At 34.0% G+C, this 14514-nt stretch overlaps 1 protein-coding gene across 1 annotated transcript in view; it reads right to left on the bottom strand.

Moving 5' to 3' along the window:
• Window positions 1-12265: 12265 nt before the first annotated feature.
• Window positions 12266-14514, bottom strand: part of LOC114338158 (endoplasmic reticulum resident protein 44-like) — a 46808-nt gene continuing 44559 nt past the window's right edge. Inside the window, exon 4 of the mRNA XM_050647259.1 lies at window positions 12266-13654. The gene's annotated coding sequence lies outside the window, so the exon portion shown is untranslated. The remainder of the gene's footprint in view (window positions 13655-14514) is intronic.

Here is a 14514-nt window from a genome sequence, read left to right as displayed (position 1 = left end):
GGTCCAGAGTACGATTTAGGGAACAGGTGGAAGACGAGTTACGGGTGTTAAGAGTACAAAATTTTAAAACCAAGGCGAAGGATAGGAAGGAATGGAAGCTGATTATGGAACAGGCCGAGGTCCACCAGGGGTTCTAGAGCCAGTTATCATGAACTTTTTAATCCAAAATATTGTATAATGGAAGGTGCTACAGCTGAAGATGCTCAACAATTATTACAGAGGTTATTAATTCCCAATGTTGTACAAGCTAGTGTTTAGACTTATAATCCGATTAAAATAAATGGTCAATGGAGAAGCCTTCATAATTATGATTTTTCCAACTTTCCTGTTTTCGACTTAGAATACCTAGAAGACCTTACGATTGAGATATATCAAACTAAACTGGCACTGTCTTACATACAAGATAAAATAATTAGAGACAATGACGAAGAGTTTCAAATTGATGAGAATATAGATGAAACATCCATCATTGATATAGGCCTCCTCTTCCTTCTTCCATGACTCTCTATCTTGGGCAATTTGCATCCATTTTGACCCAGTGTGCTTCTTCAAGTTATCTGACCATCGCATTTGTAACCTTCCCCTTTTTCGTTTGTGGTTCCACGGTTTCCAATGTATAATCGTCTTAGTCGATCTTTCATCCTTCTGCCGTAGGGTGTGTCCGGCGAACTTCCATTTAAGCTTTGCTACTTGGGTTGAGACATCTTTCACTTTTGTTTTGTTACGGATCCATTCGTTTCTTTTCCTGTCTGATAGTTTAATGTTCAGCAATTGTCTTTCCATGGATCTTTCTGTCTTTGCTATTTTTCCATATTTTTTTTTGTAAACGTCCATGTCTGAGAGCGATATATTAGAACAGGGAGTATATATCGATTGAAGACCCTTGTTTTTAGATATTGCGGGTATTTTCTGTTCTTTAGAATATAAGACAGTTTTCCGAATGATGCCCAGGCCAATCTTATTCTTCTTTATTTCTTCGGTCTAATTTTCTTTATTTAGTCTAGATATATATATATATATATATATATATATATATATATATATATATATATATATATATATATATATATATATATACTCTTTTACTTGTTCTTCTGGTTTGTGCCACTGTAATTATTAGTTCTTCTTGTTGATTGGTAATCGTTTTTGTTTTACTGTAATTCATCTTCAGTCCTATCTTTGTCGATTCTCTATCTAGTTCTTCCATCATTCTTTGTAGTTCTTCACTTCTTTCTGTTATTAATACAATATCATCAGCATATCGTAAGTGATTCAGATATTGCCCGTTTATGTTTATACCCAAGCCATCCCAGTGTAGTTGTTTGAACACATCTATTCTGGTTTGTGTCACTGTAATAATTAGTTCTTCTTGTTGATTGGTCATGGTTTTTGTTTTACTGTAATTCATCTTCAGTCCTATCTTTGTCGATTCTCTATCTAGTTCTTCCATCATTCTTTGTAGTTCTTCACTTCTTTCTGTTATTAATACAATATCATCAGCATATCGTAAGTGATTCAGATATTGCCCGTTTATGTTTATACCCAAGCCATCCCAGTGTAGTTGTTTGAACACATCTATTCTGGTTTGTGTCACTGTAATTATTAGTTCTTCTTGTTGATTGGTCATGGTTTTTGTTTTACTGTAATTCATCTTCAGTCCTATCTTTGTCGATTCTCTATCTAGTTCTTCCATCATTATTTGTAGTTCTTCACTTCTTTTTGTTATTAATACAATATCATCAGCATATCGTAAGTGATTCAGATATTGCCCGTTTATATTTATACCCAAGCCATCCCAGTGTAGTTGTTTGAACACATCTTCTAGAGCTGGGTTAAATAGCTTGGGCGAGATGGTATCTCCTTGTCTTACTCCTCGGTTTATTTTAATAGGCTCCGTTTGTTTCATTAGCTTAATAGTTGTTGTTGCCTTATTATATATATTTGTAATTAAGTCGGTATATCTGTAGTCTATTCTGCTGTTTTGTAGGGAATTCTTTACTGCCCAGTATTCCATATTACCAAATGCTTTTTCGAAGTCAATAAATGCCGTGTATAGTGGGATATGATTTTCGGGCCTTATAGGACTTCGAATATTTTCTAGGTTTCGGTAAGCTAGAAAACACCAAATATTCATTTTCTACACGGTTGATGAAGATGAGCCTGCAGAAGAACCGATTAGCGGTTACTATTGTACCTGTCAATCTGGTGCGAGAACTATGGGTAGGTGTTTGTGCTCATATAACCAGTGTGTTATGGTTGAAGGCTTTGCGAGACATCAACCCAATGTTAAGTATCCTGGTAGGTCGTTAGTTTACACAACATATGATGCATCTAACCGAAATCAGCAAAATCTTAACGTACAGATAGTCGAAGATGACTTAAACCCGATTTTTCCATCTTCTTCTTGCAGGACCGTCTCCTATCGGAGGTTGGCTACCATCACAGCAGTCTTAACTTTGTTGGCTGCAGCTCTGAACAACTGTATTGAACTGCACCCATACCACTCTCCTAAATTTCGCAACCAGGAAATCCTCCTACGTCCCACATTTCTCTTTCCCGAGATTTTTCCTTGGATGATGAGTCTTAGCAGAGAGTACTTTTCTCCTCTCATTATGTGGCCTAGATATTCCAGTTTTTTTCCATAGACAATTGTAATTATAATTAAGCGTTTACTGACTACCGTATTTTTTCGTATTAAGATCAAGTACATGTTCTTTACTTGTCTTATATCTGATATGCAGGACAAATTTCATGTCAGCTAATATATTTTTTATGTTTCGACAACTTTTTCTTTAGTTCTGGACCGTGTTACGGGGGAATTCCCCCATTTCCCCCTAGATCCGTCACTGTTCGGTAGTATTCTAAAGATAAGGCGGAACTGCAGCTTTGCTGGTATTGCATAACCGGGAAGCATTCATGAAAACATGATAATTCTTGTATCGCTCTAGTAGCACATTTTATATCGCACTTCTTTAGTGTTCTAAGGACTTTTCGGAGGTTTTCTGAAGATTAAAATACGATGCATCTATTTTTGACCTCGAATTTATATACAACACGCAAGTATGCATGAAGGAAATTAGTCTTTCTTCTTCCATCAATTAATATTTTCGTTCACTTGACCGTGAATTAGTGCACTTAACGAAAACCGAGCACTCGAATCCAATAACTTCAGAAGGCTGTAGCTCGAGAATAGTAGTTATTCAGACCCAGGTCCCATGGACTTTTTAAATCTACACATGGAGAAGTATCATTGACCAAACTTTCGTTAAATTTGACCGGGACCACTTTTCCATAAGTGTTGCGGGGTCCTTTCATAAACCTGTTGTTTGATTTAAGTGATTTTTAACATGTAGCCTTATTCTTTAGGCTAACGCTGAAGTGATCAAGGCTAAAGTGATTGAGGCTTTCCAAATGTGATACCATAGAAAAATTTAAAAATCTCTTATGTGGAGAAGACTCGAAACTCCATAATACTACACACTACTACGTCTCAGCAATGCTACTGAGATTATAAAAAGTATCAAGGAGAGAGAAATGAAGTACTTCGGATATGTAATGCCAGGTTCCAAATATAGGTTGTTATAAAATATTATGCAAGGGAAAATAGCAGTCAAACGCAGTCCAGGACCAAGAAAAACTTCATGGTAGAAGAATATGGACGCAGAAGATTTTACGATGTCGCAAGTAGCGGAAAATTGATTCTATATTTGCCTGGTTTAGTTAAAATATATTGACCAAAAGGACATTTTTATATCGAATTCCTTAACCATGATGTTGAATATGTGTAGCAATCTTTGTAGACTGTCGTCTTTCTAGCTATCACACGTTTAACATAAAATAGAGTGTTCATTTTTTTTTGTTGCTTTTACTTGTTTCATCACTTCCGTCCAATATTAGGCTAAATATTACTAAACTTTCTTAAAAATATTTCTTTGTTTAACTTTCGGTTTGACCGTATTCAAGACATCCTTTTAAGAATTATAATTTTTTTATTAGTTTATCTATTAGTTTAATTCAGTGGCGGTCTCAGAGTCAGATTTTGGGAGGGGCGATGGTCTGTTGCAGGGGGGTCTGGGGGGTGCAGCCCCCCAGCCGGAAAGGGGGTCCGGAAATTTTTTAAAAATATGGCAAGATTTTGAGAGTTTTAAAGGCATTTTATTCATTTGAACAGTTGATGGACCGAATATGGACTGACTGTCACTTAGTGGTTGTGACGAACGGAGAAAAAGGAAAATCACTTATTATTATTACAATTATGGTCCAAGAGCTGTGAGACATTTTTGAGTAGGTATTTTAGGCAACCTGAAAATTTTTCAGGTGACTCTTCCATGATAACCTAATACAAAAATGCCGGTCTGGCTGGAGGGTAGCGGTTATTTTCCCCAAAAATCCCCCCCAAAGTTAAACAAAAGGGTAAAAATTGTCATTACAAAAAATATCATTGACGTGACTTTAAAGTAAATTTAAATATTCAAATATAAAGAAAATAAACAGGCCAGGCGATTTAAGGGCGATTTTTAACTCTGCAAGATACTTGCATGGGCGCCCCAGGATTATTTTCAGGGGATGCATCTGAACTTCATAAGATTTCATCTGAATCTGTACATACTATTAACGAGTATAAAATATACAACTATACATGCATAGCTATGTACATTCTTTCCGGACAGGAAGGTGCAATTGTTATTTTGACAGGGTATTTTTAAATATTAAAAATAAATATTCTAAAAAAGACAGGTTTTTTTGTTGGAATTTTCCAACTGCCAGGTGATTAAACAAATTACGCGTGCATATAAATGAAAAGCGCTATAGGTAAGCAGAAGTGTGAGAAAGATCGTATATCGATAGCTGTTTGCGTCCTCTGTTGTAGCTAGAAAAATCACGTGACCTTTAGATATCCATGTTGTTGTTTCTCGAAACGTTAGAGTAATTATTATATATTATAGTTTTCTAATTTTTCTTAATTAAAGAAGAAAAAAATACGTACTATACAATAGATTTTGCAAATATGATAGAAAAAAGCCAAATTTATTATTATAAATATATAGGTAGAAAAGTATACAACTATAAACTAAATTAATTATGTGTCCGAATCTTGTACTTTTTCTTCAAAATCCACATCTGAGCTTAAATATTCATTCTCTTCTTCTTCGTCAGACTCCCCTCGAGACTAAGATTCCTCTTCTACATGATCTGTAAATAGTTGTAATATGTATGTAGAATTATCTAAAAATTAATTAGTCATTAATTAGTTGAGTTGCTACGTATTCTCCGTCCATTTATAAGGAGTAGAAGCCTGGACAATCACGGGTGCATCTGAAGAAAGACTTGCCATTGTTAAGATGTGGAGTTATCGAATAATGTTAAATATATCATGGACACACGTAACAAGCACGGAAACATTAAAAAAGATGAAAAAGGCAAAAGAAATACTCAACACTATGAAGGAAAGAAACATGACCTACTTTGGTCATATACTAAGAAATAAAAAACGTGATGTGATTGGTTATATAAGGAAAAGTAATGAGCATTGTATGTAAGCATGTGTTGAGTATTTCTTTTGCCTTTTTCATCTTTCTTGATATTTCCTTGTTTGTTAAGTGTTGTTTCCATGATATTTTTTAGATTATTCGATAACACCACATCTCAACAATGGCAAGTCTTTCTTCAGATGCGCCCGTGATTGTCCAGGCTTCGACTCCGTATAAAAGGACAGAGAATACGTAGCAACTCAATTAATTAATCACTGATTAATTTTTAATTAATTCTAAATACATATTACAACTATTTACAGATCATGTAGAAGAGGATCTGAGTCTCGAGGGGAGTCTGACGAAGAAGAAGAGAATGAACATTTAAGCTCAGATGAGGAGTTTGAAGAAGAAGTACAAGATTCGGACACAGAATTAATTTAGTTTAAAAGTTTTATACTTTTTTACCTATATATTTATAATAATAAACTTGTCTTTTTCTATCATATTTGCAAAATCTATTGTATAGTACGTATTATTTTCCTTTTATTAAGAAAAATTACTTAAAATACTGTAATATATATAATAATTATTCTAACGTTTCGAGGCACAACAACATGGATATCGCCAGGTCACGTGATTTTCTCGAGTGAACGGACTCGCTCAGCTACAACAGAGGACGCAAACAGCTATGGGTATACGCTCTTTCTCACACTGCTGCTTACCTATAGCGGTTTCATTTATATGCACGCGTAATTTATTTGATCACATGGCAATTGGATAATTTCACCAAAAAACCTGTCTTTTTTAGAATATTTATTTTTAAAATTAAAAAATACCCTGTCAAAATAACAATTGCACCTCCTGTCCGGAAGGAATGTACATAGCTACGCATGTCTAGTTGTATATTTTATACTCGTTAATAGTATGTACAGATTTAGATGACATCTTCTGAAGTTCAGATGCACCCCCTGAAAGTAATCCTGGGGCGCCCATGCAAGTATCTTGCAGAGTTAAAATCGCCCTCAAATCGCCTGGTCTGTTTATTTTCTTTATATTTGAATATTTAAATTTACTTTCAAGTCATATCAATAATATTTTTTGTAATAACAATTTTTACCCTTTTTTTTAATTTGTGGGGGATTTTTGGGGAAAATAACCGCTACCCTCCAGCCAGACCGGCATTTTTGTATTAGGCTATCATAGAAGAGTCACCTGAAAAATTTTCAGGTTGCCTAAAATACCTACTCAAAAATGTCTCACAGCTCTTATACTATGTATGAGTGGAAACAGTTTTACACTATAATAAAAAAAGAATGTGTGTGTACTTTGTACGCACGTAAGAAGTTATACTTCTATTATATGATTTAAACGAAATTAATATACTTTGTATTTATATTTTGTTTAAATATTAAACTAATTTATACTTACTACTTCTCAAACATTTTTATTAGAACAGTGCCAAAAATTAAAATAATAAAAGAATAAAACACACACACAAACACATTAAACAAGCCACCAATGATGTCTGAACATTAATTGTCGAAATTTTTTTTAACTAAATACGTATTTTCTGAAAATACAATTATATAATAAATATACTTACAATCATAAAATGTATTAAAAAAAAACAAAAAAGAAAGTTTCTATTGGGACTCGAACCAGCGCTGATAGGAGCGGTTGGTATTGGAATTCATTCGCCTTCTCCGCTTAGCCACGAACACTATGTGTCATTATTTACGAAGATCGACTAACTAAACGGATTAAACTTGTGATATCTTGATATTTTGAAAATTGATCAAATTATTTTAATTTTGAATTGAAATGATTTAGAATTGAAAAAATACAACAAAACATGGAGTAAAAAAACAATATATTAGGTGAATATTGATAGAAATTTGGATGGTAATCAAATTATATAAATAAAAGTATTACATACTATGTATTTTGGCAGATCAAATAGGTAGGTTTATACCCATGATACATTAACAATTATTACGTACCTGTTGCTTTTAAAAACTATTTAAAAGTCACTACAATATTATAAACTTTTTTGTTTCTGTCCTCACAACAATAAAACTAATATATTATACATTTGTTTACTTTTACCTTTACCTCCAAACCACAGCTGCCATATCGGATAATTTTTGACATGTCATTTGAACATCCAATCAGAACAAAGTTATAATGCGCATGCGCCGGGCTGATAGGTTTTAACGTATAAAAAAATCACCCTCTATCGCCGGTAAAGAAGTATAACTTCAAAAATAAAAAAGCTAGCCTCTAAAGCTTGTTGTAAATATTGTTCGGCTAACTTACAAATAAAATATTCAAAATATATTTTGTATTCTTGTGATTGTATCAAAAACCAATTTAGAACTGTTGAAAACAACTCAAAGTCTAATAGAAAAGGTTTGTGGGTGATAGTATTTTTCAATGGCAAGCCTCTGAAGCAAGTCTCATCTTTCTAAACCTTTGACGATTTAGGTGGTTTTACTTTATCACGAACAAACGTCAAACTTCAGAGGTTTGGTCTGACAATGTTAGTTTTACGCTTGAATTGAAAGAGCTCAAAACACATTTTACCTTTTAAAATGTTAAAATTTACAATAAATATACAATACAAATTAGTCTATTAGAATGGAAAAAAGGAGGTTCACATTATACATTGTAATAGTTTTATTAGGTTATAAGTAGGTAATAAAATAACAAGTTATAAGGTTTTAAAAAGAATGTAATTACAAATCGAATTAAGTCTTCGATGGCCACTTTTGGCGAATCGTTCTAAAACTTTCGTTGGGTCTACAGGGATGTCTCGATGGGCATGGAGTAGAGCAAGTCCAGTCAACCTGTCTTGACGCATCCGTGTTCTTAGCGACGACTTTATTCTCTTTAGAGATTGAAAGCTACGCTCTGCAGAAGCATTGCTGATGGGAAGTGTAGCTAAGACTAGAAGTAGCTTGCTGACTGTAGGGAACAAATCTCTGTTACAACTGTCTAACGCGTCCAGCGCTGTTTTTGGAAATTCGTCCGTGTCTTTCCATTGCATTTCCCAAAGCTGTAGTTCACCTTTCAATAAGCATTTCATTTCGTTATATTTCATTTCGTCATAAAATGTTACGTTTGTTTGTGAGTTAATAGCCTAAGCGGTAGGCCTGTGAATAATTCTCTATAGCCTACGGTACACCAAAACTACAGGTTTTCTTTTAAACCCTTAAGTTAAACCCAAGGCAGCTAAAGATATAAATACGAATGAGTTAAGGACATAATTAAAACAAACTTACCATGTCGATGTCATCTTTTGCAGTTGCACATGGAAAAGGAAACGCTTGAGCAAACTGACACTTATAGCCCTTTGACTTTGCCAGGCATTGATACACGGCCAATATGTAGCAACTAGCAAGGCTAGCAAGCAACGTCTGACTAAAGAAGATTTGTTCTATTCTCTGTGATTTATACAGTGTTGCCACTGCCACTGCCACTGTGACTTCAACGACAACATTACAGAAACGTCACTGTACCGTATTTGATGTTGTTACGTTATATCAAAACTAACCGTAGGTTATTAAAATAATCTGTCTACGGACGTTTTCACACTGTTAGATTATTTTGTCCAATAATAGCAATGCATTAGTTCGACCTCACACTTCGGATTAATATGTATATTAACTTCTCAATTTTTCAGAAAACTAAGATTTCTGGGGGGGCGATCGCCTCCGTCGCCCCCCCTTGAGACCGCCACTGGTTTAATTTTCTTTGTCCTAGCCATTTTTATATCAGTTGCAGTATTCTCCGGACTATATTGTGAATCGTATCCCGAATGGAATATGTTAATAACAAAATAAAATAATATATACCAGGGGTGGCCAAGCTCCTTGATAGCCAGAGCCACTTTTGATAAGTTAAAATTTTTCTCGAGCCGCAATTAAAAACGTATTCAAAAAGTATATAAAGAAGGTATGTACAATGTTTTTTAAAAGAACTTTTATTTATTGAAAACAGAAATAAAACTACGAAATATTAAAACTTAATTACATTTTTGTTTTCCTTATTCTTCTTCTCGTTGTCCTTCTTCTTTTCCCCTGTCTCTTTGCATCAGTCACCTTCTTTACTAGTCTGTTCTCGTTCATTCCAGTTATATGTCCAAACCAATTCAGGTTTTTTTGAATTTTTTCTCTCTGTTGGTCCCTGTTTTAGCATGTTTCTAATGTTTTCGTTCCTTTCCCTGTCCATCATTTGTTTTCCTTCTTTTGGTAATTCTTTAAAATTTGGTGAATAATTTGTGGTAGCACTTCTCAGTAATTCTTTCAGATGCTGGTTAACTAACTAATACTAACGTGTTAGGATTTCACGAATTTTAAAATGGAATTAAATGGCCCATACAAGTACGTTGTTTCTAATATGAAAATAATTCGACAAGCATCCTTTTTTAATTTAGAGTATGTACTTCGATTTTGGTACAAATTTCCAAAATTCGGTAATCGGCGTCGACTTATAGTTCTATTTTCGAGCCTGATCTTCTTGCATCTCTATTAATTTTAATTCACCAGATGTTGTTTGGGTCATATATTGGTAATACATACAAAAATTCACCTTATGGATTATATATATTTCAAATGAATTCAGAAAAAAATGAAGAGGCGATTTAAAATATTTTAAGTCTTGAAATAAATTTTGGACTTCGGTCAATATTCCTTCTGGCTTTTTTATTTACTCGTTAAGTTTTTCTAGTTTAATATTGTAAAAAATTTTTTTAAGTCGAGTAAAATGACTAAATATGTATACAAATTGTTCAGGAGTGGGTTGATTACTGACTTTTATGTCGCGCCACTCTTAATATTCTTTCGCGCAGTTTTCGGTTTGCTATATCACTCTTAGCTTGGATGGAAATGGAATCTGTTACAAAGTTGCATTTGGTCTTTCATATTTGTTGTCAGTAATTTAAAAGACATTCTGAAACACATATGGAACGATAATAATTGTTTTAAATAATAACACAAAATTGAAAAGGACCTCGGTTACATTTATCGAGAGCCACAAGCAATTCTTCAAAGAGCCGCATGTGGCTCGCGAGCCGCAGTTTGGCCACCCCTGATATATACAGTAAAACCTCGATATAACGGACTAATTGGGGGAGCGAGGTGTCCGTTAAAGGCGAAAGTCCGTTATATAAAAATATGTTTAAAATAAATCAACAAACTTTTTTTTAAGTTTTGTTTGCACTTTCGATGTTTGTACTTTTTTTTTATAATTAGCATTGTGCTATAATAAAAAGTTTATTGAAATTCTTTGTAAAATACAGAGACATTTTTAATTTTTTCACATTTGACCGGATTTTCTTGTCCGTTATATCCGAAGTCCGTTAAATAGAGGTCCGTTATATCGAGGTTTTACTGTACTAAATTAGCAAAGAAGGTTTTCAAAAAGTTCAATATAAATCTTCATTGTTATTTTTTTTAGAATCGGAAAGTTTTTTAAACTGGACTGAAATAAAAACAAAACACTTTTTAGATCTGAAACATCGACAACTTTATTACCTAAATTTAGATACATACTATACACATATTATTATAGTACATTATTTCACGGTTTTTGCTGTAAATTTTAAAGAACCGCTTGGATTGATATAAAGTTTGGCGTACGCATAGCTAACATGTCAAATAAGAAAAGTGATATGGTGCCGATGTGTGTTTTTGCCCTGGGGTTGATTCTCACCCCATCTCGGGGGTGAAAAAATATATGTCCAAAATAAGTCCCCAAATAGATAAACTGACTAATTTTAAGCAAGTTTTGTTCTATAGAGTTTTTTCACCAAATCAATACTTTTCGAGTTATTTTCAAGTAAATATGTTCATTTTTGAACAAAATAACCACGTTTTTAGACGGTTTTCGCAAATAACTCAAAACGTAAGCATTTTGTCGAAAAAAAAATTCTTAGCAAAACTATAGCCTATAAAAAAGTGAAAAAAACTGTGTATATGTTAGGTCTCTATATCTAGTAAAAGCAGAGTTATAGCTAATGAAAAAGAGAATCATATTCGAAAAATTCCAAATAGAATAATTCAATGTGAAATATCCAAATAATGAAGCATTCTTGGGGAAAAACATTTCAACTTTTTTAAAGTGTTTTAAAAAAGCTTTATATCTGTTTTTATAAAAAGTTTCTAGCAGTAAATTTAAGCAAGTTACGCTCAAAATAAAGTTGGTCCCTTTTGTTTTGGCAAAAAAAAATTAGGAAGATCACCCCCAATTAGCAACTTAAATGAAATTATTCGTTACCGCTTCACAAGTTACTTTATTTATGTTGTGTTTACATGATCTGTAAGTTTCATCGAATCAAAGTGCTTATTTTTGAAAAAATTTGGTTTTAAATAAAATTTTGAAAAAAATGCTTTTTTTCAAAATTACCTAAAAATTGTTAGAGATACCAAAAATTTTAATCAACAAAAAAAGTCGGCTTTACTTTTCTGAATATTTTGTATTGTTTTGTTTTTCTGTAAGACAAAAATTGGTTAAGATTCAGTGTTTCGAAATTTGCATACACTCGTGATAAGTGAGTCGTTCAAGCCCTTTTAACTACAGCTCTTTCAAAAATAAGCACTTTGAACCGATGAAACTTACAGATCATGATATGATCTATACATACGCGAGTAAAACACTTATGAAGTGGTAACAATTAAGTTCATTTGATATAATAATTAAGGGGGTGACTTTCCCGATTTCTTACCAAAAGAAAAGGAACCAACTTTATTTAGAGCCTAACTTGTTTACTTTTGAGGCTAAAAATTAAAAAAAAAACAAAAATAAGCATTTTTTAAACACTTTAAAAGAGTTAAAATGAGTTTTCCCCAAATAAGTGCTTCGTTTTTGGTTATGGCACGTTAAAATATTCGATTTGGAATTTGACGAATATGAACCTATTTTTCATTAGCTATAACTCTGCTTCTATTAGGTATAGTGACCTAATATACACCATGTTTTTCACGTTTTTACGTGCTATATTTTTGATAAGAATTTTTTTTTTCGACCAAATACTGACTTTTGAGTTATTTGCGAAAAATCGTCTGAAAACGTGGTTATTTTGTAGAAAAATTAAGATATTCACTCGCAAATAACTCGAAAAGTATTAATTTGGTGAAAGAACTTTATAGAACAAAAGTTGCTTATAATTAGTTATTTTATCTATTTCCGGACTTATTTCGAACATATACTTTTCACCCCCAAAAGGGGGTGAAAGTCACAATATCACTTTTTTTCTTTGACTTGTTAGCTATGTGTATGCCAAATTTCATGTCAATCCAATCGGTTCTTTAAAATTTAGAGGTTTTGCAATATTTTACCTTTAAAAAACGTACTAATACAAATATGTATAAAAACCACTCTTTTAGTAAAAAATAAATTTAGTAACTTAATTTAAATTAAAATATACACGATTTTAGAGATTTAAACCTAGAATAAAGATGGAAATAGCTTTGATATGCTTTGGTCTCAATTATCTTCAGGTAAATTAATCGGATAATCTAATGATTCATATCCTCGATCAGAGTCATCGCAGGACATAGGAGACAAACATTCTAGCATGACTGTTGGAACAATGAGGTGTGATTCTGTAACAGATGATGAAGTAGATCTGTTAGATTCCAATCAATTCAGCTTGTGTTACAGAAGGTAAGGGAACAGTGGGTTTCCTCCTCTCTGTTTTCTAACCTTTGTAACGCTTCTTCTGTCATTGCTACTCCATTACTGTCCACTATTATCGTGACAACACGGCTAACTTCATCAAGTGTTCCATAAAACACATCACTTCCAGGTATATCTGATTTTGTATTGAAGAATGCGTTTTGGTTTCATAGTTTTAATTTTCTGTTTTTACTAATTGGGTTCTTTGCTTTTAATGTTTAGATGCAGTTCTATAGAACTCTTTAGAGCAGCGGTGGAGAGAGTAAAGATAGTGATGATGATATCCAACATCCGATTAGGAGACGGCACTTGAAGAAGAAGCTTTTAATGTGCCGTCTAATGGTGGTTTAACAGCACATCTGTGGTGAAGCCTCAAATGGTGGAACAAATACTCTGATATGTCGCTTTCTAACAACTTGGTATTGGTTGTTTACCCACTGGATTCCAAATCTGTTGATTTTTTCCCACATTTCTCTAGAACTATTTCCATTTCTTCTTGACTCCTAAAAAATATTGTTAAAGAATTAATTTCAGAATGTACAGCTTCAGTATGACAACAAAGTAACATAACAAAAACAATCAGTAAATTATATCAATAATACCAATACAAAAATTTGTCGTCGATTCTTAATGTAAAAGAATAAGCAACTAGGTATTCAAAATCAGTCTCATAGTGTTCAAGTGTCGCATATCTCATGTGTGGAATTAATTGTAAAGTAATTTGCTATATACGTTACGGGTAAAGTTAGGTTAACAGGTAACCCTCCCTGGGACTGTAATTCTACCTCGACGACGGTGGGAGGGCCGAGTAACCGGTCGTGGTCCCTAAAAAAATTGTGAGGGGAGCACGACCGATGAAACCAAGAACAGTTCCAGCGTCCAGCGACTGTGCACCGGGTGGTCGCCGGACACCGCCGCTGGACGCTAAAAGGCGGCGCAACTGAGGCGAGCAGTTGCGACGCCTTCGCCTTCAGCAGTCGTATTTCACCCTCCAACTTCCCTGCGACTACTCTAATTCCTAAAGTTAATCTCGCCCACTCCAGCGTTGTGGCCGGGGGTCGATGGTGGAGCCCCACGCACCATGCGGGGGCTCTGCCGTCGAACTCCGATCACAAATCTCTATTCGAAATCTTTTTCGACATACCCATAACGAGTAGCCGCCATGTCTTACCCCGCCAAAGTACCTTTCCCAACACACATCCACTCCCAATCCCGCGTAACAGTGGAGGCAGCAGTTACGCGGAAATTCCAGGTAGCCTGTGAATACAGGCTGCTACTGCGTCCGGAGGCAACCGTGATAAAAAGCCTAGAGGAGCAAACCTCAATAAAATAATCCCCACTATCACGGTGGAAGGCATCGTGC

Source organism: Diabrotica virgifera, chromosome 3, assembly GCF_917563875.1.
Source record: "Diabrotica virgifera virgifera chromosome 3, PGI_DIABVI_V3a".
NCBI lineage: Eukaryota > Metazoa > Arthropoda > Insecta > Coleoptera > Chrysomelidae > Diabrotica > Diabrotica virgifera.
The sequence above is the reverse complement of the archived record's forward strand: the minus strand, read 5'-3'. Positions and strand labels throughout refer to the sequence as shown.